At 39.0% G+C, this 22,961-nt stretch overlaps 1 long non-coding RNA gene across 2 annotated transcripts in view; it reads right to left on the reverse strand.

Moving 5' to 3' along the window:
* The window catches only part of LOC123377988, a 72,811-nt gene extending 70,276 nt beyond the window's left edge, over window positions 1–2,535 (reverse strand). For both annotated transcript variants that reach the window (XR_006582413.1, XR_006582412.1), the window contains exon 1: window positions 2,356–2,535. This is a non-coding gene — a long non-coding RNA (uncharacterized LOC123377988). The remainder of the gene's footprint in view (window positions 1–2,355) is intronic.
* Between the last annotated feature and the right edge of the window lie 20,426 nt (window positions 2,536–22,961).

Here is a 22,961-nt window from a genome sequence, read left to right on the forward strand (position 1 = left end):
AAATCTATTCAGATCATGCTGGTATATTACAGAAGGAGCAAACATGAATAATTTTATATTCGATATTGTAAATATGTCTAATTTATAGAAGTAAGATGAGTGAAAGCAGAGCCTATGTTATCTCTATATTGGTTTTACAAAATTGTAGTCTATTCACTAAAATGTACTTATTTTAGGTTAATCATTTTAGCAGGTTATGAAGCATTTTTCATTCAAATGATCAGGAGGGTCATTTTTACAAAATTTCAGTGAGAACTGGATATTCCTTTATAAAATGCACACACGTGCAAAACATCACTACAGTTTTCTGTAGCAATGGCCCAAAACACCAGAAAAGATTGTAAAATTACAGTGTATTTTTACAGGATTTTTTTTTCATTATTTCATTTTTTCCCTAAACATTTCTACAGGTTTTTTTTCTTTTTAATTAATAAAAAGCAAAAATGTTTTGGTTTTCAAAAAACATTTTCAATAAAAATATTTCACTTTTGCTGAAACCAAAACTAGATTTTTTTCCACCCAAAGGTAGAAAATCTTTATGAAAGCCAGAATATGTTTACTGAATTGTTTGTTTTGTTTTGTTTTCAGTTGCCATTTTTTTCCACCTAAAAGGGGGGGGGGAATCGCTTTGATTGAAAAAGTATTTTTTGTCAAAAATATGCTTAGATTAAAAAATTTCAACCAGTTCTACAACACACTAAAATTTACATAATTGTCCTGGTTGATTAATGAAAAGTACTATATAATATTTCTTAATGGGGCTCTCTCGGTTTCATTTCCTTAGAGATCTCTAAGTATTTTTCCCCTCACCCTCAAGCTTATCACTTTGATCATGTGGTGGACTAGAGACTATATTTCATTCAAGGCCAGATCGTACTCAGACCTGAACAGGTTCGCAACAAGGGAGGAGAGTTTATACAAGGAGCATCCATGTATCTCCTATTAGAAGCCAGGTAAAACTGCAATCTTCGCACTCAGGAAGCTATGTGGTGCAATCCCCACCCCCTGCTGTAGGAACTGTGTTGTACAACCTCTTAAAAGGGCAGTATAACATTCTTACTCTTTTGCACTCCCCTGAATAATCAGGCTGCCTGAGGCATATCCTCTTACTCCAAATACAGATCTGGGCCATCAAGCCACACAAAAGTCCTCATTTTCCTGCAAGTGTTAAAATGGACCCAGTCTTCTGACCCTTACTTAGCCAAACTCACACTGATGTCTTTAAGATGAGAGTTTTACTTTATTAAAAGCAGCAGGGTTGGGCCCCAAAAGTACCTGAAACTGCAAAAGTGAGGCCTCCTTGTATAGCAACTGGCTGTTCTGGGGATGGGGTGTTAAAAATGCCGTAAGATAGATACTTACATTTTTCTCTTCTGACAGTTTGAGGATAGACACAGGTTGGAAAAAGCTGCAAAATTTACTAATGCAAATTCAGTTCAGTTGTATAATGTGTTATCTGAACTAATATTGCTGCTTATGTTCCTTTTCATGGTCAATAGCTCAGATTTGTTTTTTACTTCCACCCGTACCATAGGTATTAGATTTCTACAAGTGATTCTATAGACATATGGCTGTTGAGATCAATATCAAGATGTACGGCACCAGCTGACACCAGTTCAAATAAGGATTCATTAAAAAATAAAATGTTAGTGTCTGTTCTGAATATTCATTTATTCAAACAGATGATGATATCTGGGAAATATACCATAGATCACAGACATTAAAAACATCTAGAAAGCATTTGATTGTTTATAGAGAAGAGAAATACAGGTCTTGAGGTCTTGATAATCTACAAGCCAGTAGAAATCCTGTCCTCCCTACTACAATACATAATTGCTGATTTGATTAAGCATACCTGTGCCAGTTGTTGTATGTTTATTGAAAATGACAATATAAACCTTGTAGCACAATTTAATTTTCATGTACCCAATTTGTAGGAATCTAGCTTGAGGGAAAGGAACTGAGTGCTGTAAATCTTGATGTCTAACACCTGATTAGCATCTTAGTTTCTTCAACTATAATTGTTTCACCTTTGTGGGTCATGTTTTTCCTTTAGTGGTTTCTGTATAGTGGCTTTCCACTCCCCTTCCAGAATGAGCCAATGTGGCAGAAGCAACAGCAAGAGAACTAAACTTTGGATAGAAAATAAAGGTGTCATAGTGTGTACTTTACCAGTTTAAATGTAGTTAGGTATTTGTCCTCTGCCAGTTATACAGCAGATGAAATCCTGGTGATTTCTCATTTTAGCTTTCTCAGCTAAGGCATTTCATAATTAGATATTTGCAACTGATAAGTAAACCACCATAGCACAAGTAAGCTTTTTGTTATAGGAGTTTTTAGAAATACAGTACTCACTCTGTCTGTTACTAATGGTGGCAGATTCATATGCATTTTAAAACATATTGAGTCATCTCTCTGGTGGTTCATTTCTTACTGCTGTGCAATTCAATGTAGGAGATTCAGGCTGATAAACTTTGGGATTGATGCACTTTTGGCCAGTTGGCATAACTGATTTTTCCCTAGTATATGTTTGAATGCCCTGTGGTCCTACTACATTCCACCCCAGAAAGGAGCAGTGGAGGTGAGTCCTCCAGGCCTGCCTGGAGAGGCCTGATGGAAGCAGCCAATCAGATCTCAGCAGGCTCAGATAAAAGGAGCTGCAGGGTTTAGCTGCTTAGTTCCAGGCTGGAGGCAGAGGGAGTGAAGAAGAGTGCTCCCCTCTGTCCAAAGGATCTTCGTGAAGTGCATTTACTGGACCTGGGACTGGGAGAGAGTGGACCTGAGAACTTTAAACCTCAGGTAAAGGGTGAAGGTAAAGGGACCAGGTCGAAGGAATACAGCAGCAACAAATTAAAGGAAGTACTATGTGGCTGCTGTTTGTAAGGTCCCTGGGTTCAAACCCAGAGTAGTGGACAAGTCTGGGTTCCCCTCATCACTGGCCAGGTGGCCTAAGCGAGAAGAATGGGACAAGGCCCTTTTAGAAAACCGAGCAAAGGGCTGGATTTAAAGGGCTCAGAGATGGGACTGAAGACCCTGGTGAGGGTAGACAGTTTGGTGCACTCTTTGTGCCCTGGAAGGGGTCCATTTTGACTATGTGACTTGGCCAGAGAGTTGAGCAATGGCCATAACGTCTTACTGCTCTATGCTATTTAAAGATAGTATACCTCACCTTTTGACCCCTTTCAACATTTTTACTCATCTCTAAACTATGTAAAACCCTCACAGTCATGCTGCTTTCATAGGATAAGGCCAAGAGAAAGATGTGAATCGTTGGATCACAGAAACCCTCCTTGGGACTGCCACCTGATATACTGGGACTACCTCTGAGCCCATTTTCCCTGACAGCTTGGGACTTCAGAACCTTGCCTGGTTTGAGCCAGACACGCTTGCCTGCTGCAAACACAGATCCAAGTCTGAGTCACATCCCCCACAAGCTGTAGGCTTAACTGAAAACCGCTTAAGAAGTGCTCCTGTCTCCAGTACTCAGATACCCAGCTCCCAATGAGGCCCATACCCCCAAATAGACCCGTTTTACCCTGTATAAGCTTATACAGGGTAAAGTGATGAATTGTTTGCCTTCTATGACACTGATAGAGAGAGAGATGCAGAGCTGTTTGTCTCTCCCCCCCCCCCCATATTAATATATACTCTGGGCTAATTAATAAGTAAAATGTGATTTTATTAAATACAAAAAGTAGGATTTAAGTGGTTCCAAGTAATAACAGACAGAACAAAGTAAATCATCAAGCAAAATAAAATAAAACATGCTAGTCTAAGCCTAATATAGTGGGTGATTGGGTTTTTTTTTGTTTTTTTTAAACTAAATGCAGGTAAATCTCACCCTCAGAGATGTTCCAATAAGCCTTTTTTACAGACTAGCCTCCTTCTAGGCTGGGCCAAATCCTTTCCTGGGTACAGTCCTTCTTCCAGCTCAGGTGGTAGCTAGGGGATTTCTCATGACTGAAGCCCCCTTATATATCTTTTGCACAAGGTGGGAATCCTTTGTCCCTTTCTGGGTTCCCACCCCTCCTTCTAAATGGAAAAGCACCAGGTTAAAGATGGATTCCAGTTCTGGTGACATGATCACATGTCACTGCAAGACTTCATTACCCACTTGCCAGCACACCCGTATACAAGAAGATGTACAAGTAAACAGAGCCATCTACAGTCAATTATCCTAGTTGATCAGAGCCATCAAGATTCTAAACCACCATCAATAGCCCAGACTTTGCATAACTACAATAGGCCCTCAGAGTTATAGTTTATATTACTAGTTTCAGATACAAGAATGATACATTCATACAAATAGGATGAACATATTCAGTATATGATAAGCTTTGTAATGATACCTTACAACAGACCTTTTGCATGAAGCATATTCCAGTTACATTATATTCATACTCATTAGCATAGTTTCATAAAATCAGATAGTGTACACCAAAGCCTGAATGTCCACCAGAGACTCTTGCTCTGCATACCAGGCATCATAAAAGTTCCAGATCCAACTGCTTTCCACTGAGGACCCCTTCAACCACTAGCCCTCGGAAATCCATGTCTAAGGACTGACAACGAAAGAACCCCCCAGCTGACCTTGACTTCTATGCCCAGGCCCAATCTGCATAGAGCTTCGCAAATCAGCATCAGTGCCTTGAATTGCACTGAAAACAAATAGGGAGCCAGTGTGTTCTTTAAGAATTGCTATGTTTCCTGCAGTTAACAGTGTAAACACAGCAGGAACACAGTTGTAAGCCAAAGTGGGCTAGGACCATTGCTCTAGAATATTATAGTATTTTTAATTAAGGAAATGGCATCCTGGAATGAATTCAAATCTGTGATCATGCTGGAATGGTTTAACTCATCTTTTAGACCATACTAGCTGGAGGCGTGATCCTTTTTGCTTGGTGAGTGGTGGAAAGATATCCTGTTGGACCGAGTTGTACAAGAGACAACAGCTATTATTACAGCACATTCCATCAAACCTGAGAAATATTTTTGCCAAAATAACATTGATGTACAAGCAAAACTTCACCAGTGATGTCTAGCAAGTCAACTAAGCTTCCTTATTTCTGAATGACTAGCAAGCTGCTGTGTTTCTTTATTCTGGAAAAGAACCACGGTGATTAAACAGAAATTAATAGAGCCTGAATTGCATAAAAACAGTTCATGTTCCCAAAGTTCTTGACTGTAATTAAGGGTGAAAGATACCACAGAAAATACTTTAAAAAATGCACCACCATCTTATGTAAAGCTTCTGTTATATAACAAGTAGAAAAAGGACACAAGGATTTGTCAACATTCTTACACAGGGATTAGAAGAGTTTGCAAGAGTCCTGGGGATTGAAAAAGAGGGTTGTGTGTGGACCTGATACGCAGTGTCTATTGGGAGGGAGTCTTTCTGGTGACTTCAATAGGTGTTGGAACAGCACTTAGTTATTATAATTATTATGAGCACTTAGTTATTATAATTATTATTTTTATATATTTATATTATTGATTACTGTAAGGGAAATAATAATTGTTTTAAAGTAATTTTATGCTCTCTAAAAAGAAACCATAACCCAGAGAAACTTGGGCTATTGAAACCTTGGTAGCAAATGCACATTAACAACAAAGTTAACTAAAAACCTTTTTTTAACTCTCCTAATTTCTTTAGAGGTTTTACATTTACCAAATGCAGATATAAGGGCTCTATTTACTGCATACATGTTGGAGTATGTGTGTCTGCTAAGTGGGGGAGGAGGGACAGAGCAATGAATTTGCATTTATGTATGTTGTGTGATGAAAAAACTTTTTTCTGGGCACAGTAGGCACAAATCCTGCCAAAAACAAGGAAGTGAGTGTGTGTGTGTGTGTGTGTGTGTGTGTGTGTGTGTGTGTGTGTGTGAGTGAGTGATAGAGAGAGTGTGTCCTTGGGCTATTCTCTTGTCCATTTTAATTGGATTTTCTGAAGAGGATATTTAATAAAATAAAATACGCTTAAAATACTAATAAAAATAAAGAGAAAGTATGTAATGCTAAAAGCTTATACTGATCCTATAGAAAAAGGTAAACATTGGATGGAGGTGGGGAGGGGGATTATTTATTGTTTTAAAAGGATCTCATGGATTTTTTTTCTTTTGTGGAAAATAAAAAGTTGTGAGTACCACTGAAAATCTAGCCACCTATGAAGCTCTGAATACAGGGTGCTGGTCCCAGGGGAGACCCAGAAATTTCTATGACTCATCTGGCTTGATTCGCTTAACTCTGTGCCTGCTGCAGTTATTTCCACTGTTACAAAATGAATGCAAAACAGTACAGTTCTGACTTTTTAGTGCTTTATACCCACACTGTATTCATTTTGCACTGGTATAAATGGCTGCATAAGGTAGTGAACAATCAGCCCAGTGGACAATCAGTTTGCTTCTCCCCCCCCCGCCCCATCCAGCCAGCTCCAGAAGACAGATGACTCCACTCATAATATCCCGCTTGTGAGGGAGAGTAATGACTAGCCTAATGGAGAAACACAGGGAGCCTTGCGCTCCTCAATTCCTTTGTGCAGCTCCCTGAAGGCAAGCGGCAAGCTAGCCCTTCGGTGCCTAAATATAGATTTAGACAAACTTTAGGCACCTGAGCTAGAAAATATTGTTCCCAATATTGGCCCAATTCTACAGTCCTAATTCAAGCAAAATTTCCATTGGGGCCAATAGTACAGCTGTATTTGCATGGTGAGAATTTTTAGGGAAGAAGCATAAGAAGTTTTTCATGTTTCTTTCACAGAAGTATGACTTTAATTTTGTCAGCTAAATATCTGATCTCATTTTAGGTGGCAAATTCTGAGACTTTTTTCATATAGCAGAACCTGTCAGGCTGTGCGGTGTGTTATATATCTGTAAAATGACAAGGTGCATTTTTAGAAATATGTCTGAATATAGAGCAAATTTCTGTCCCATTGGTTTTGGGTGGGATTTTCAAAAGAACTAAACCTTTCTATGGGAGTTGGGCACCTAGTTTCTTTAGGCTCCATTGACTATCTTATCCTTTATCAGACCTTTTGCTAAGTTGTCCAGGGCTTGTTTATTTTTAAGGTTTTTTTCCCCAATGTCTTTCCCGTTGCATTCCTTCCAAAGTATTAAACACCATCTGATTGAACAAACGGCTTACTCAGATGACTTTGACCATGTTATTCGCTAGAGTGAAGTCTCACACTGGAAACAAAACTGGTAATACATAATTTTCAGTAGAGTGAGGCCCTGTGGTGCTGGAAAAGATTTATATAGATGCTTTGGCTGTACGATCTTTTGGAATGTGAAAAGAATACAGGCTAATGTTAGGTGAGCAATATAGGAAACAGGATTAATATTTAAGAAATGAATAGTGAGTGGTGACACAGCAGAGATGAAAGTAAATAGTGGGCACAGAGCTAGAGAGGGTTATCAGGTTGGTGTGAAAGAGATGAGAGTTGGAGGCTCAAGGCCTCAGAGTATCAAATGGTGAGAGAATAGAAACATCTACTGTAATCCTTTCAGGATTGAAAGGTATCTGCAATTAGTAGTTTTAGGAAGGAAGCTGAATGTCAATTTGAGAGGTGTTCTGAGATGACAATACATATATTTCTGCTTAATATTTAATCATTCACAGCATGGAGGCTATTGTGGTAATGAACTAAAACTGTGAGTGATTTGGGTTGGTTGCTGCTGCCCGTGGCTTGTTTGGTACATTAGTTACAACACCTCCAGCAGAGGCAGGAAGGCAAAAGAACCATGACAAATGTCACTGTGTTATGCCTGCATTGTGTGGGGAATGCCTTATGGCCAAAGTAGGTCTGCTCTGATTTGTGAAATGCAAATTCTGTACGTATTCAGAGATAATTAAAATTTTCAGTGATTGTGTTGTTAAAATTCAGGGAAAATGCAGAGACATTTCAGCACTCAGATTTGTGTTAAGACATTTCAGAGAACTGTGGGGGAAAAATCATGTTACATAAAGAACGGGGGCACTGTATAAAGATTGCATTTAATAATACAAAGGTCTTAACTACTACATTCAACAGTTCTAGAGTTGCTACAAAGGTCCAAGTATCCACTCATTTTGGGTGCTACAATTTTGAAAACCTTAGGTGTAATTTTTTTTTTCAGGGATACTGATTACCCACAATTCCAGGGGAAGCTGAAGATACTTTGCACCTCACAAAATAAAGCCCCTAAATGTCTTATGTTAGGCACCCAAAAATGGAGGCATCAGAAATAAGTGGTCTCTTCTGAAAATGTTTGAAATGGCCCTGCTACAATGTATATACTGCACCACCACAATCTGAGTACTGTCAGTTAGCACCTAACTGGCAATTCAGTAGTTCAGAAAATAAGAACAGTGTTGACAAAAGAGCATGGATTTGAAGTAGATCGTTGCTTTAGAGAGTAACAGACAGACACTCAAGTGATTCCTGTTGATATACGTGGCCCTGTACAAAGATACCAAACTGTAGGTAGGAAAGAAAGAAAAATACCAAAATGTTTAAAGGTTACTTTTAGAACATATATTAGCTCATCAAATCTTAGTTAAAGAAATTAGAAGATGGGGTGGGGGGAAATAGTCCAGCTAGTCTATCATCCTAGCAGTGCAGGATTGTTCCTTATAATATATTTTTCGAATGCTTCCCCTCCCCTGAGTTTAGTTTTTGAAATGATTCTAAGGCTGGGGCTTCCACTGCTTCCCAGGGGAGACTGTTTCAGAGTCTAATAGAATTCATCATTAGGAAGCTTTTCCTGGTATTTAGTTTAAATTCTCCTTTTCTTAATTTCCCCCCATTGCTCTTAGTTACACCCTCTTAACCTAAGCTAAATCAATCTTCTCCCTAACTATTATTTATACCCTTCACATATTTGTAGATGGCTAGCACGTTTCCTCCATTGGTCATTTAATAGACAAGTCATCCACAGTTCTTTTAATTAAGTCTCTTTATTCATGGTCTTCAATCTCTACATCGTTTTTGTTGACTTTTTTATGAAGTTCTATTTACCACAAAACCTAAAAAAAACCCAAACCGATATTTCCCTTTGTTACTTATGGTCAGTTCACTCTCTAAGTGCTGTGTACTACTGTGTAGTATCTCAGAGATTAAACAAATACAAAACCTATAATGAAACTTTCTTTTAACAAGCTAGACAGTAACAAAGGGATAATCTCTGATACTAGACAGAGTCTCTCTTCATATCAATGTGTATTTGACACAAGACTGAAAGACTCAGAAGGCAAGGTTTAAGCAGTTGTAGCTTGTCACAACTTAGATTGTGAGATATAAAGAGAGGCACCCTTGGTGCACATGATTGTTATTAAACACTCTAATTTGTAAAAGGGATGAAAGAAATACTCTGCCCTCTGAACAATAATGGTCAAGAGTTGTCATTACTGGTGGATGGTTATTATTTCTTTGAGACATTAGAACTTTCATCCATTCATGTGATTTGATTGGCTGAATGTGCTTGGTTATGTAGATGAGTACTTGAGGTTGCTCCCTATGTAGTAAGTACTGTAGTGAAATGGAGCGCTGGGATACCACAACAGGCCCAAATCTATGCATATGGCATAATAATTGTATGGTTATTTTTCAACATGGAACATGCAACTCCCTGTTCTCTGGTTTGGAGTTATTATTAGCCAATCAGAGTCAAGTGTTGTGTATAATCACCATGGGCCAAATTATGCCTGGCTCTTATTTGGGTCTACAGGGGAGAAGGCAGGGCACAAGGAGCGTTTCCTCTCACCCCAACCTTGTGTGACCCAGTTGAAGAAAAGGCAGTTCTGCAGTCTGTGTTCAGGGGAGAGTAGAGATTGCTATATCCCCTCTTCTCCAGGCACATATGGAGCTCCAATATGGGGCAGAGAGGAGGAGGTGGAACCATGCCTCCCCCATTATGATCTGTGGTGTGAAATGGGGAAGCAGAGACACCCCATAAAGGCTGCAATAGTGGATTCACACCCCATTGGTTGCTTGGGAGGTCAGGGTGGAAGCAGAAGGCCTTCCACTGCTCTTCTGGGTGTGAAGTGGCTCTGTTCTTCCCCTAGTGCAGGTCTGTCCCTAACAGGCAGGATCTAGCCATGGGTGGTCCTTTTGCAGTGAAAGTGCAAGTCACCACTGGCTATTATATTTTCCACAGCTGTTATTGACTTCAGAATTCCCAGGTCACAACAAACATGGCCACTTTTAGAGCTGGCTGGAAAATGGTAAGCAAATTCTCAACAGTGTTTGTTTTCATTTTCCAGCTTCTTATTACTCTTCATCCCATCTGACCCCCACACATTAAATACAATTTAAAAAGGATCAATTTTATTGGATGAGGGATTGTAAGTGGACACGGGGGAGGAACAGTGAAGAATGGGGTTAACTGAGATGCATGGATAGTTTGAGAGGCAAAAGTTCAGGCATCTGTGCTCGTTGTGGACATTTTTATTCAGATATAACAATATAGTTATGCAAATCATACCTATAAGCCAATCAGAGTGCAGTATTTTGCACAACCAGGAGATAACCACACTGTTTTGAGTTCACTATCCCTTTTCTCTAATTGGCTAACTGGGTCCGTTCATTTCACTATATTTCATATTCTCTATAGTCACCATATTTCATAATAACTGGATAGTGGAAAAGAACTTTCCTTGTTGGAAAATGCACTTTTTCACATTAAACTTTTAATTTGCAAGATTTGCTTCCATATTGGTGCATTAGTTCTTGCTTGTAAGCAATAATTCTAGCCAGTAGCAATTTTTTTCCAGTTTTGAGAGGTTTCCTAGCAGTTAGACAATTTAATCTCTGTGTAACTGTGACCACATTTGTAGGCAATATAGAATATACCAGATGGGATACAAATGAGTCAGACACATATTGTATGATTGTTCTAAGCCTTTTATTATGTCTCAAACAATATCTTCAGCATAGGAGAGATGCTCATTATATTAAATATATTATTGTACACATGAAGTGATCAAAACCACATCTAGAAATGTTTTGTTGCAAGTGCTAAATGCATATGGAAGAGAAGATCTATACAATTTTTGCAGGATGTTGAGTTAAATGACTATATGCAATTAAAAAGTTGAATATGAACTGACTCTGATTTTTTCGTATCAGAGGAGTAGCTATGTTAGTCTGTATCCACAAACACAATGAGGACGCCGGTGGCACCTTAAAGACTACCATATTTATTAGGGCATAAGCTTTCGTGGGTACAAAACCCACTTCTTCCATGCATCTGAAGAATCGGGTTTTTTTACCCACAAAAACTTATATCCAAATAAACCTCTTAGTCTTTAAGGTGCCACTGGACTCCTTGTTGTTTTTGTTTTTGTAGATTTTTTTGAAAATTTACTACAAATCTGCTTACTGATTTTTTTCATCTTTTCTTTAATAAATTGTTCAGTAAAAATTGATACATGGGAAAGTGCATTGAAAATTAACTTTATATGTAGTGGGAATAAATTGTGTTCCCTCCCTCCATTGACATTGTGGTATGATCTGTGCAAACCCTGGCACTTTGAACAATCATTTCTGATTCCGAGATTGCTAAAATCCTGGCATTTTCCACATGATTTATTAAATGCATATTGAAAATAGACCTGTTATTTTAAAACTTGGCCTGTACATGTATTAAAAACAGATTCATTTTTGTGGTCACTATGGCACTTTCTGTGAATTGGCCAATAAATATGATTTTAGAATTTCACATAAATTTCACATAATGTTCTGTAGTCTTTATTTCACCAAATAAAGTTTGGATTGTCTCACTGTATGAGCAGTAACCCCCATTCAAGAGGAACACAAGGGACCTTTATGGCAAGAAAAAAAAATAGGTTTGTATCTCTACGGTCCATAGCCATATTGTTATATGTTAACCATATATATTATATGCCTATATATTAGACATAGTAAACACCACATTGGTAGGTGTTATGTGTATATGTGTGTGTATGTATGTATATATGTATGTATATGTGTGTGTATATGTATATATGTGTGTGTGGTGTTGGGAACTTAGACGCTAACTGAATGTATTATGTTCTTCCCACAATTCTGTTCATCCATGTCAAGCATCCCACAATACTTTGAAAAGCTGAAGTTTGTTTTGCCGTTAGAAAATAGGAGACTTGTCAAAACAAAGATGCATGAATACTTGATATCAAGTAGAGTTAGGGAATACTTTCATGACTCATCAACACTTTCATTTTGAATATTACATTCAGATATGAGAAAAGTATAGGGAGACGTATCAAGGACAAAACTGGCACAATGTGTAAAGTTTTATAACTTGTAAAATCTTACTATAAATACTACTAACTCAAATGCATATCTTTGAAGCACATCTTCTGCATAAGGTGAACATGCTGCGAGATAAGAATAGCTTCTCAGAAGAAGGGGTATGCATGTCTCCTTTTCATATTGTACTGTTTTGTCTTTAGATAATACATTTGGGAAGTTTGGGTATTTGTTCTCTTGAACACTTTTAAGAATGAACCACGAATGTAGCTAGTCAAACAATTGGCTACACCTTTTAGTCTATATTATGGAGTAATGCAACCTTTATGAAAAGACTCATTATGGTTATAAAATACTTCAACACTCTTTTGTGCATTTGGGGAGGATATGAGGTGGTAAAGTGGAGGATCTGTTGAAGGGTTAGTGCTAAGGCGGGTTGGAACCCAGGGGAAAAAATACAAATAAAAATGAAACCAACATTTTTCATAGAATGGGAATTTCAAAATTTCATTTAGAAATAATCAAAACAAGACTTCATTTTGACTTTTCAAAATGAAATTGATGAGGCTCTTCAAGCAGCCTGGAGATCTGGCAGCTCTGTGTCTGCAGCTCGGAGCCAGGAAGCCCAGGCTTGAGATAGGACTTTCACAGGTTTTGGAGCTGTTAGGCTCCCTCACACAGAGTGAGAAACCTAGAAGCCCTGAGAGCTGGCAAAACCCATTGTTGGAAAATTTCTGGCCAGCTCTAGTTATTGGGATTGAGGGAGCTGGCTTTACTGTTGTTTAGTTGGATAGTCCAGTAAGGACCAATCTTACTCCCTTTGAAGTCAGTGAGTGTTTCTTTTCACTTGGCCCTGATACAGTACAGAATTTAACCATCTACTTTAAGCATGTGTTCGAGTGCTGTGCTAAATTAGGGCGCTTAATGGGAGTTGGATTCACTTAAGTGTGTTATACATTTTAATTTTTTTATTAAATATTGATTTTTTTACAAATTACTGTAAAGTGCCCAGAGCTTAGAACATGTGCTATCGTTTTCAAAAGAAGGAGAAAGGAAAGATTATAGTAAAGCCAAATATATATGTATAGACACTTAACTTTGATTTTTAGTCATAGAGAAAAAACAAGGATATTTAAGTGTCCATTCAAGATTCCATTTATATCAGGTAAAATTTTCAAAAGTCTCATTGAAAGTCCTAAGTGCGTAACGCATTTTTTGGAATCATTACTCATCATCTTTATTGGTTGACTAGAATTTCTTTACTGGTTTCCTTCACCAGGAATGAGAAAACACCTTTATGCCAACTTTTCACATTCAGACTATAGAGTATAATCTATACAAACTCTTTTCAACAGGATCCGGTTATGTATCCCATTTTACTTGAGTGATGAAATGTAAAGAATTAGAGATTAAAGACAATTGTTTTGATTAATATTTTGGATCCATTCTTTTTTTTTTTTTTGAAAGATGGGACACTACACAACAGATATCTGACTGACAAAGGGGCCAAGACTGTAAAAGATGAACTGATAACCCCAGATAAATAAAAACATTAGTAACACCAGGTGATTCCTCTACTGAGAGAACCATTTGATTAAAATATAAAATTGCATTTGCTTCCACAATTATGGTACACAAAGAAGATTAAAATTACCAACTATAGTTACATGTGTGTAACTCATATAAACCACCACAACACTTAAGAATAAACAAACATCTACAACAACCCCAGAGCACACCACTCTCCACTTATCCACCCCCTCCCCATACTTCAAGCTCCCACAGTAAACAGTGAAAATAGTTAATGGTTCACTTAGAGCAAACATGCTTATATAATCAATTCAGGGATACTAGTTCCATTGTTATATTGATTGGTTGTTATTTAGGCTGCATAATAAAGCCTATTTTGTAGGTAAAAGGAGGAGAAAAATATATATGAGCAATTGCTTCCAATTTTGAAGAGACCTTAAAGGACCTGTAAAACTCCAATTGTTTTACTTTTTAAGGTTCTTCGGTTTTCACGGTATCCACACTTTTCATGTTTTAAACAAAATGATACTACCAGCAGCATCAACTGTGGACTGTGTTGTTTGTGGGATGACCCAGGTTCCTGCTTTTTCTAGGGTTTTATGCATTAACATCTGGTTTATCAGCCACAATGTCAACAAATGTTATAGTTTTTTCTCTGGATTGTCCTCTCAACTGGTTATTTTCCAGTCCTGTCTACTAAATCCTAATTGATATTCCAGCTGCCTCCTTCAACCACCAGTGTCTCTTGAAGAGGTTATTGAGCCTCACATAAAAGTGCGTGGGGAAGGGGGGTCATCACATCTTCGGGTTTGTGATAGGCAAGCAATAGATTAATGAAGGCTGCTATGGGCTATACCCCTCACCTTCTCTGGATGCTGCTCTGTCCTTTTCTAGGGATGCCTGGGCCACACAGAGGCTAGCTATAGCTGTAGCTAATACAGTGAATCTTTTAGCTCAGGTAGTAAAGATTTATGTTTTAAGAGCCAGAAGTCCAATCCCTGCTGCTGATGACCTACATAGGGCCATGGTGTTACAGTAGTCAGAGCTAGATGGTTCCTTCATATTCTAGTTCATGAAACCTAGGCTTGGCCAAGCTTGCTGGTTTAAGATTCCATTTTCTCTTTAGTTATAAAGGTAATTAAAAAAAACGAAACTGTTACTTGTTTTACCATTATTAAACAGCTGCCTGCATGACAAATATTTGAATTGTTACGAAGTGGAGAAATGCACTTGCATGGAAAAGCTACGTTGCTGTATGTAATGTTGCCATTATGGAGTAAAGGAAAGGGAACAGCCTAAGTAGATGTATGGGAAGAAAGGGAAAGGGACTAGAAGAGGTGCAGATTTTAGGAAGGAAAAGGGTAAGTCCGGGGCAGAGGGTGCTATCAACTTACACAGTGACCTAAGGACAAAAGCCAACATTCAATATAATTTATGTTCACCTTGATTTTTTTATATAAAGTGTCTGGCATCTCCAAATTGTGATCAGGATATTTAAGATGTTACCCATCAACATGCTTTAAAGAAAGCCTGCTTCTATGGTGCTAAGTGGTAATTTCAACAGCTATTTCAACAGTTATGAAGGTGTGGCATATGTAACTCTTCTCTGCATTCCTGAAAGCTTATTCCCTTCAGCACACTACATGATTAAAAAAATCATCATTTTTAATTATAAAATTTCATGAAAGCCTGGAATATTAGTTAGCAGTAGCTGTGCTATCGGGCTATAATATCACCTGAGCAAAGCCTTGTAAGCTGGCATAAGGACATAGCTCCAAAGCATGTTTTTCTAATAGAAAAAGACCTTTTTAAAAACAAATTATCCTCCCCTCCTTAGAAAGCAAGTCCTTCCTCCTTTTCCCCCTGAAAGCAATTACTTTTTATTCCTTTTTTCATTAGTTTTTAAAAAAATACAGAATTGCATCCCAACCCTCCCCAGAATAACCATTAACTTTCTGTTCATACTTAATAAAACATATTTAGCCCATTGAGCAATGAACTCAGAGGAGATATGAACCTAACTCAAACCCTGAACCCATTTTATCGGCAACACTTTAAATGTTTTGGTAAGGTATATGAGTTCTTCAGAGTGGAATAGTTAAAAGCCCTCAGCCTAACTGCTCCCAAGTGTGTGTGAAATTCTCATCCTAATTGACGATTCAGAAGTGATTACCAGAACTAATTTTGTTGCCTAATAAAAGGTAAGAGGTGATGTCATAGCATGTTGCATGAAGATGTATTAATTCTATTCTGTGCAAAATTTGTGTGACTCTGAACAAACAGTTGTAATATGATCTAGTAAGTATTTTTTTAATATACAGTTATAGATATCTCTGCAAGAGGCAACATACATCCTCAATCAGAAGCCAATTTCTGTTAATTATTATCAATACTTTTATTACGCTGTATTCAGTGTTCACCCTTCCTGCCTCTGGGCAATTCCCACCAGATTCAGAGGTTTGGTTCAGTTAAAAAAGAGCCTTAGTTATTCAGATGCTAAGATGCTGAACTCTGATCATTTAGCACAGAGGTTCTCAAACTGGCGGTCAGGACCCCTCAGGGGGTCACGAGGTTATTATATGGTCGCAAGCTGTCAGCCTCCATCCCAAACCCTGCTTTGCCTCCAGCATTTATAATGGTGTTAAATATGTAAAAAAGTGTTTTTAATTTATAAGGGGGAGGGGGTCACACATAGAGTCCTGCTCTGTGAAAGGGGACACCAGTATAAAAGTTTGAGAACCACTGGTTTAATTGGTGGAAAGTTCCCGAGACAGACTCACAATGTTTCCAGAGTGTGTTTCCCAGTCCCATCTTCAAACTTGAGCCATGGTAGCAAGGAAAGGAGAATAATCACTGTATAACAGTGGAGCCTAGAACCCGGAGCCCCAAAAGGCACTATGAAAACATATAACAAAGGGCCATTCCCAAAAGAGTTTATAATCTAAGTTTAAGACATCAATATGGCAGAGAGTGAAAGAGCTCAAGACTGGAGCTTGTTTCACCTATATTGGTTAGCTAACTCCATCCCGAATGTGTAATTGTAATGGGGCACACTCTATCCTCATCCTTGGATGCCCCGGAACCTTCCTTTATATGCCTCAGCTGATGGCTAATTAGTTCACCAGCCTATCCTGCCTGATCAGCTAATTAGCTGCATATCCTCATGCTGCCTTCTCCAGGGGAACTGAGTGGTGCCTAAGGTCTGGCCTACATTACAGCACTGTATCAGTATAACTATGTCACTCAGGGGTGTGAAAAATCTGCTCCCCTGAGCCAGATAGTTATTCTGACCTAACTCTCGCGGAGACAGCACTGTGTTGGCAAGAGAGCTTCTCCTGCCAACGTAGGTACCACCTCTCTGGGAAGTGGATTAACTATGCTGATGGGAGAGCTCTGTCCCATTGGCTTAGAGCATCTTCATTAAAGCACTATAGCAGCGAAGATGCATCAGTGCAGCTGCACCAGTGCAGCGTTTTAAGAGTAGACTCACCCAAAGTAACCAGAATGGTGGCTCAGCTGTTAACATCCAGCACTCTATCACAGTCATAAAAATCATGGACTGAACAGATACTGGATTTATGGGTTATTACAATCATGTATAACTCAATAATAATCTCCCCTCCCAAGTTGTTCTCTGCTCCCCTCTCCTTTTCTCCCCATGACTGGAGGGATGTTCACTGGTCATTTCACTTTGAATGGTCCTTTGAAATATGTTTTTACTTGTACTAAACAATCTTTGTATTTAGCTATGACACTCCTAGTAAATTTCCCAAGCAAGCTAACAGGGGAGGGATAGCTCAGTGGTTTGAGCATTGGCCTGCTAAACCCATGATGGTGAGTTCAATTCTTGAGAGGGGCCCCTTAGGGATCTGGGGCAAAATCAGTACTTGGTCCTGCTAGTGAAGGCAGGGGGCTGGACTCAATGACCTTTCAGGGTCCCTTCCAGCTCTATGAGATAGGTATGTCTCCATGTTACACCACTGGAAGAAGAAACAAATTTTCAACCTGAAACAATTTTTTTCAACTATTTGCCAAAACATTTTTAAAAATGGTTCAACCCACAATATTTTGGGTTGAATATTATGTAGGGTACATGCCTAGGATGCACCTAATAAGGAATAATACTACTGGAATAGTATTAGGACTGGGAGGTTTCTTACCTTCTGGCAAGCTGGATCAACAAGAAATCAAAAGAACATGATCTCAAGAGGGGAAAGATGACAGTCTGCTGGTATGCAAAAATCCAGCAGAGATGCAAATGATGAGCTATAGGCAGAACAGTAGGGGGATACTTCTCATGAACTTGCTCTTTACAGGCCTCCCATAACAAAAAAAAAGTTTTAATATCAAATGATTCTTTATATCTGAGAGTTAGATTCCCCACTGCAGACAGGGCTCATTATTCTGGGGAGCAATAGAACATGGAAAATTCATGCCTTTGACAGTACACTAGAGCCAATCCTGGGTGGGTTCGGGGGAGGAGGTTCTTGGTACACCAGTATGGTGAGTTTGCTGAAATGTTAGCAGCAGAATTCACTTCTAAAAGTAACATTATTTTTGTCCACTAGCCAAATGCATTTCCAGCTTAGGGGACAGTAATAACCTCATGGCTGCCGAGATAATTATAGTCGGTAAAGTGCTCTGAAGATGAGAAGTGTTATAGAAATGCTTTTATTATTATTAGGAAAAGCCATCAGATAGCTCAGGATATATCCTGGAGATTGCCCCTGGTTAATGGTATCAGTGTGGTTTTGGGTTCCTTTCAGCAATAAATAAAGGTCAGTCATCCTCTAGCTCCCTGATTAGCTGGTCTCGGTTCCATTTGGAATAATAATTAAGAGAATTAGTTTGTAGATCAGAACAGTGACATAGATTATTGCTCCTCTGCTGCTTCGGTAAAATGCCAAGGCGAAGCTGAGGCATTTAGCCAAAATAAATGTTGAGGCAAAGCCTTTTCAAGTGAGAAACATCAACTTCATTTCTGTTATATCAAAAGTCTAGTGTTATGTTGTGTGTTGGGCTTTAGTGAAGTGAAAGACAGATGTTCATTGTACCATTTAGTAAAGATCTGTGCTGTGATTAGAATCTTTGTGTTGAGGCAAACGCATTCTAAGCACAGCTTTTCTTTAAAGGTAGCTAATATGGGGGGGGGGCTAAGTTTTCAGAAGTGACTAGTGATTTAGGGTGTAATGATTTTTTTAGATGCCCAACGTAAGACAACTTAAAGGGGCTGATGTTCAGAAAATGCTGAGCGCACACCCTCTGAAAATCAGGTCCCTTTTAAGTGTCTCAAGTTGAGCACCCAAAATGACAACTCCCGTCCCAAGATCTTAATCCTATAACTATAAAATATGGAAGATTGTAACAGTCTGTGCTTCGGGCAGCTCTAAACACTGGACAGATGTAGACATAGGCCTCTGTACTTCCAGTGCATTAACTATCCCTTAGTGAGCTCCAGCTCTAGGAGAGGGCCATAGGCTAGCTCAGCACTGAGACAGATATCTCATGCTTGCCTCTTAAATACCTTATCTCATCACCTCTCACCAGCATCCAGAGACAGTCAGGACCAGGACTTAGGAAGAACTAAAGATGGATGCCTGGCTTTACTGGGGAGCTGGATGGTTGATGGTTTAAAGAAGGAAAGAATGTGTCTCTTTAGATGCAAAGAATCTGTACAAGGGCAATAAGTTGGAGATCTGGGGTGGGGAAAGTAGGGTTAGCAGTGGGGAGCAGACTTACTGAGATAAAATACTAGCCCATGTGGCCAGACTAATCTAATTCTGTGTTAGGGAAGACTCCACTTTACGTTCTTAAGCTTCTTTAGCAATACAGATAGCACAGCTTGGCTTTACATAAATGGACTGATATGCACAGCCTATATATTCATTTTTATTAGAATAGGGCTTATATAGCAAAGAATTTTCCAAGACACTTCAATCTGATTGAAAAGTGAATTTTGCTCAGATCTCATTCACATCCCTTTTGTGCAATATTAATGCAAATGAGTTTTACTTACATGAAAGCAGTTGACCTTGCACTCTGTATGATTTTATGAAAATATGCTAATGAGTTTGAATATAATGTAACTGGAATATGCTTCATGCAAAAGGTCTCTTGTAAGGTATCATTACAAAGCTTATAATCTACTGAGTGTGGTCATCCTATTTGTATAAATGTATCACTCTTGTATCTGAAATGTATCACTCTTGTATAGAAATACAACTCTGAGTGCCTATTGTAATTATGCAAAGTGTGGGCCACTAATGGTGGTTTCGAATCTTGATGGCTCCCATCAGCCAGGACAATTGACTGCAGATGGCTCTGTTTTACTTGTAAGTCTTCCTGTATATGTATGTGCTGGCAAGTGGGCAATGAAGTCTTACAGTAACATGTGATCATGTCACCTGAACTAGAATCCATCTTTAAGCTGGTGCTTTTCCATTGAGAAGGGGGGGGGGGAACCCAGAGAGAGACAAAGGATTCCAGCGTTATGCAAAAGACACATAAGTGGGTGGAACAGAACAAAGGGGGGAGCCATCATGAGAAATCCCCTAGCTACCACCTGAGCTGGAACAAGGGCTGTACCGGGGAAAGGATTGTGCCCAGACCAGGAAGGCATCCAGTCTGTGAAAGAAACTTATTGAAACATCTCTCAGTGTGAGATTTTATCTGTATTCAGTTTTATTACTGTAGTAGGCTTAGATTTGCATGTTTTATTTTATTTTACTTGGTAATTCACTTTGTTCTGTCTGTCACTACTTGGAACCACTTAAATCCTACTTTCTGTATTTAATAAAAAATCACTTTTTACTTATTAATTAACCCAGAGTATGTATTAATACCGGGTCGGGGGGGGGGGGAACAAACAGCTGTGCATATCTCTCTATCAGTGTTATAGAGGGCGAACAATTTTATGAGTTTACCCTGTATAAGCTTTATACAGGGTAAAATGGATTTATTTGGGGTTCAGACCCCATTGGGAGATGGGCAGCTGTGTGTTAAAGACAGGAACACTTCTGTTCAGTTAAGTCTGCAGCTCTGGGGCAAGTGGTTCAGACCCTGGGTCTGTATTAGAGCAGACTAGCGTGTCTGGCTCAACAAGACAGGGTGCTGGATTCCCAGGCTGGCAGGGAAAGCAGGGGCACATCAGTTGGCAATTCCCAAGAGGGTTTCTGTGATCCAACCCATCACAGCAGTGTTAAGCTTACACTGGATATATTTCCACTTGGAGTGATGTACTCCATATGGGATGTGATGTTGCTTGACACAGGAGGGGGATAGGGGTCTCAAAAGGCAACTCCAGAATGCAGAAATTATACAATTATTAGGACTGCACATGCATCTGACTGTCCCCTGAGCAACTGTGATCACATGCAATTACTTTGTGCTAACGTGACATGGCTAAATTTATACTCTGCCAAGAAACTCTGTGGTACATTACTTTAGCTAGGAATTATACCCAGGACAAAGGCCGAGAAAGGAAAATTGTTTATATTTCTAAAATTTCTTTATCATGCTTATTTTCTGCCTGTCCCAGTGGCCTCTCCAAACCATTATCCTAGTTATAAGAGTGATATGTATCCAATTAGGAAGCAGAAACAATCACAACTGGACACTATAGCTCAAATTTCAAACAAGGAAGCACTGTAATTTTGATCAATACACAGAGTGAAAAAATGGTAAAATTCACTATGAATAATTTTTCAGGAGCAGAAAAAATGTCTAAATTTGTTAGCGGAATTAGTCATTGTGGAGTTGCAGGGGGGTTTCAAGATTATTTTAGGGGGAGTTGTGGTATTGCCACCCTTACTTTTGTCCTGCCTTCAGAGCTCAGCAGCTGGAGAGTGGTGGCTGCTGACTCAGGGTGCAGTTCTGCAGTCAGCAGCGCAGAAGTAAGGGTAGCAGTACAGCAACCCCCCCCCCTCCCCATAATAACCTTGCGACCTTCACACCAAAACTCCTTTTTTGGGTCAGGACCGTACAATTACAACACAGAAATTTCAGATTTAAATAGCTGAAATCATGAAATTTATTAATTTTAAACTCCGATGACCATAAAATTGACCAAAATGGCCCATGAATTTGTTAGGGCCCTAAGTATAGTGTAGCATTCGGTATGTTTCATGCAGAGGGTGATACCACTTCAGTAATGGAGGAAGTGAGTTTTGCATATAGCTTGTCTAATGCAGTTTATATATTATTTTGTTAATGCTATGCAGCATTTTTGGATCCTTTGAGTAGAAGGCAGAATGTAAATATAAGTTATTGTTAGTCCGTTCTGTCATGTAAGTTATTATATTTTTTGGATAGTTAATAATATCCTACCTTTTCTTAGCTGGCAAGATGTTATAAGATTTGTGATGGGTTCGGTCATAGAGACCCCCTTGGGACTGTTACCTGATGTGCTGAAATTACCTCTGAGCCCATTTTCCCTGCCAGCCTGGGACTCCAGAACCCTGCTTTGTTGAGACAGACATGCTAGTCTGCTGCAACACAGACCCAGGGTCTGGTCCATTCCCCAAAGCTACATACTTAACTGAAAACCACTCAGCAGGTACTCCTGTCTCCAGCACCCAGACACCCAGATCCCAGTGGGATCAAAACCCCAAATAAATCTGTTTTACTCTGTATAAAGCTTATCCAGAGTAAACTCATAAATTGTCCACCCTCTATAACACTGATAGAGAGATATGCAAAGCTGTTTGATCCCCCAAGTATTACTCACTCTGGATTCAATAGTAACAAAAGTGTTTTTATTAAGAATAAAAAGTAGGATTTAAGTTGTTCCAAGTAATAACAGACAGAACAAAGTAAGTCACCAGTAAAATAAAGCAAAAACATGCAAGTCTAAGCCTAATACATTAAGAAACTGATACAGGTAATATCTCACCCTCAGAGATGTTCCAATAAGCTTCTTTCACAGACTAGACTCCTTCCTAGTCTGGGCCCAATCCTTTCCCCGGTACAGTCCTTGTTAGTTCTAGCAGACATAATCTTAGGTGGAAACTAGGGGTGTTCTCATGACTGGCAGTCTCCTTTGTTCTCTTCCATCCCCTTTTATAGCTTTGGCACAAGGTGGGAATCTTTTGTTTCTCTGGATCCCCACTCCTCCTTCTAAATGGAAAAGCACCAAGCTTAAGATGGAGTCCACCATTCCTCCTGGGCTGGTTTACACAAACACAGGAAGGCTGCAAGTCAACAGAGC

The sequence above is a fragment of the Mauremys mutica genome, chromosome 9 (genome assembly GCF_020497125.1).
Source record: "Mauremys mutica isolate MM-2020 ecotype Southern chromosome 9, ASM2049712v1, whole genome shotgun sequence".
NCBI classification, from domain to species: Eukaryota; Metazoa; Chordata; order Testudines; family Geoemydidae; genus Mauremys; species Mauremys mutica.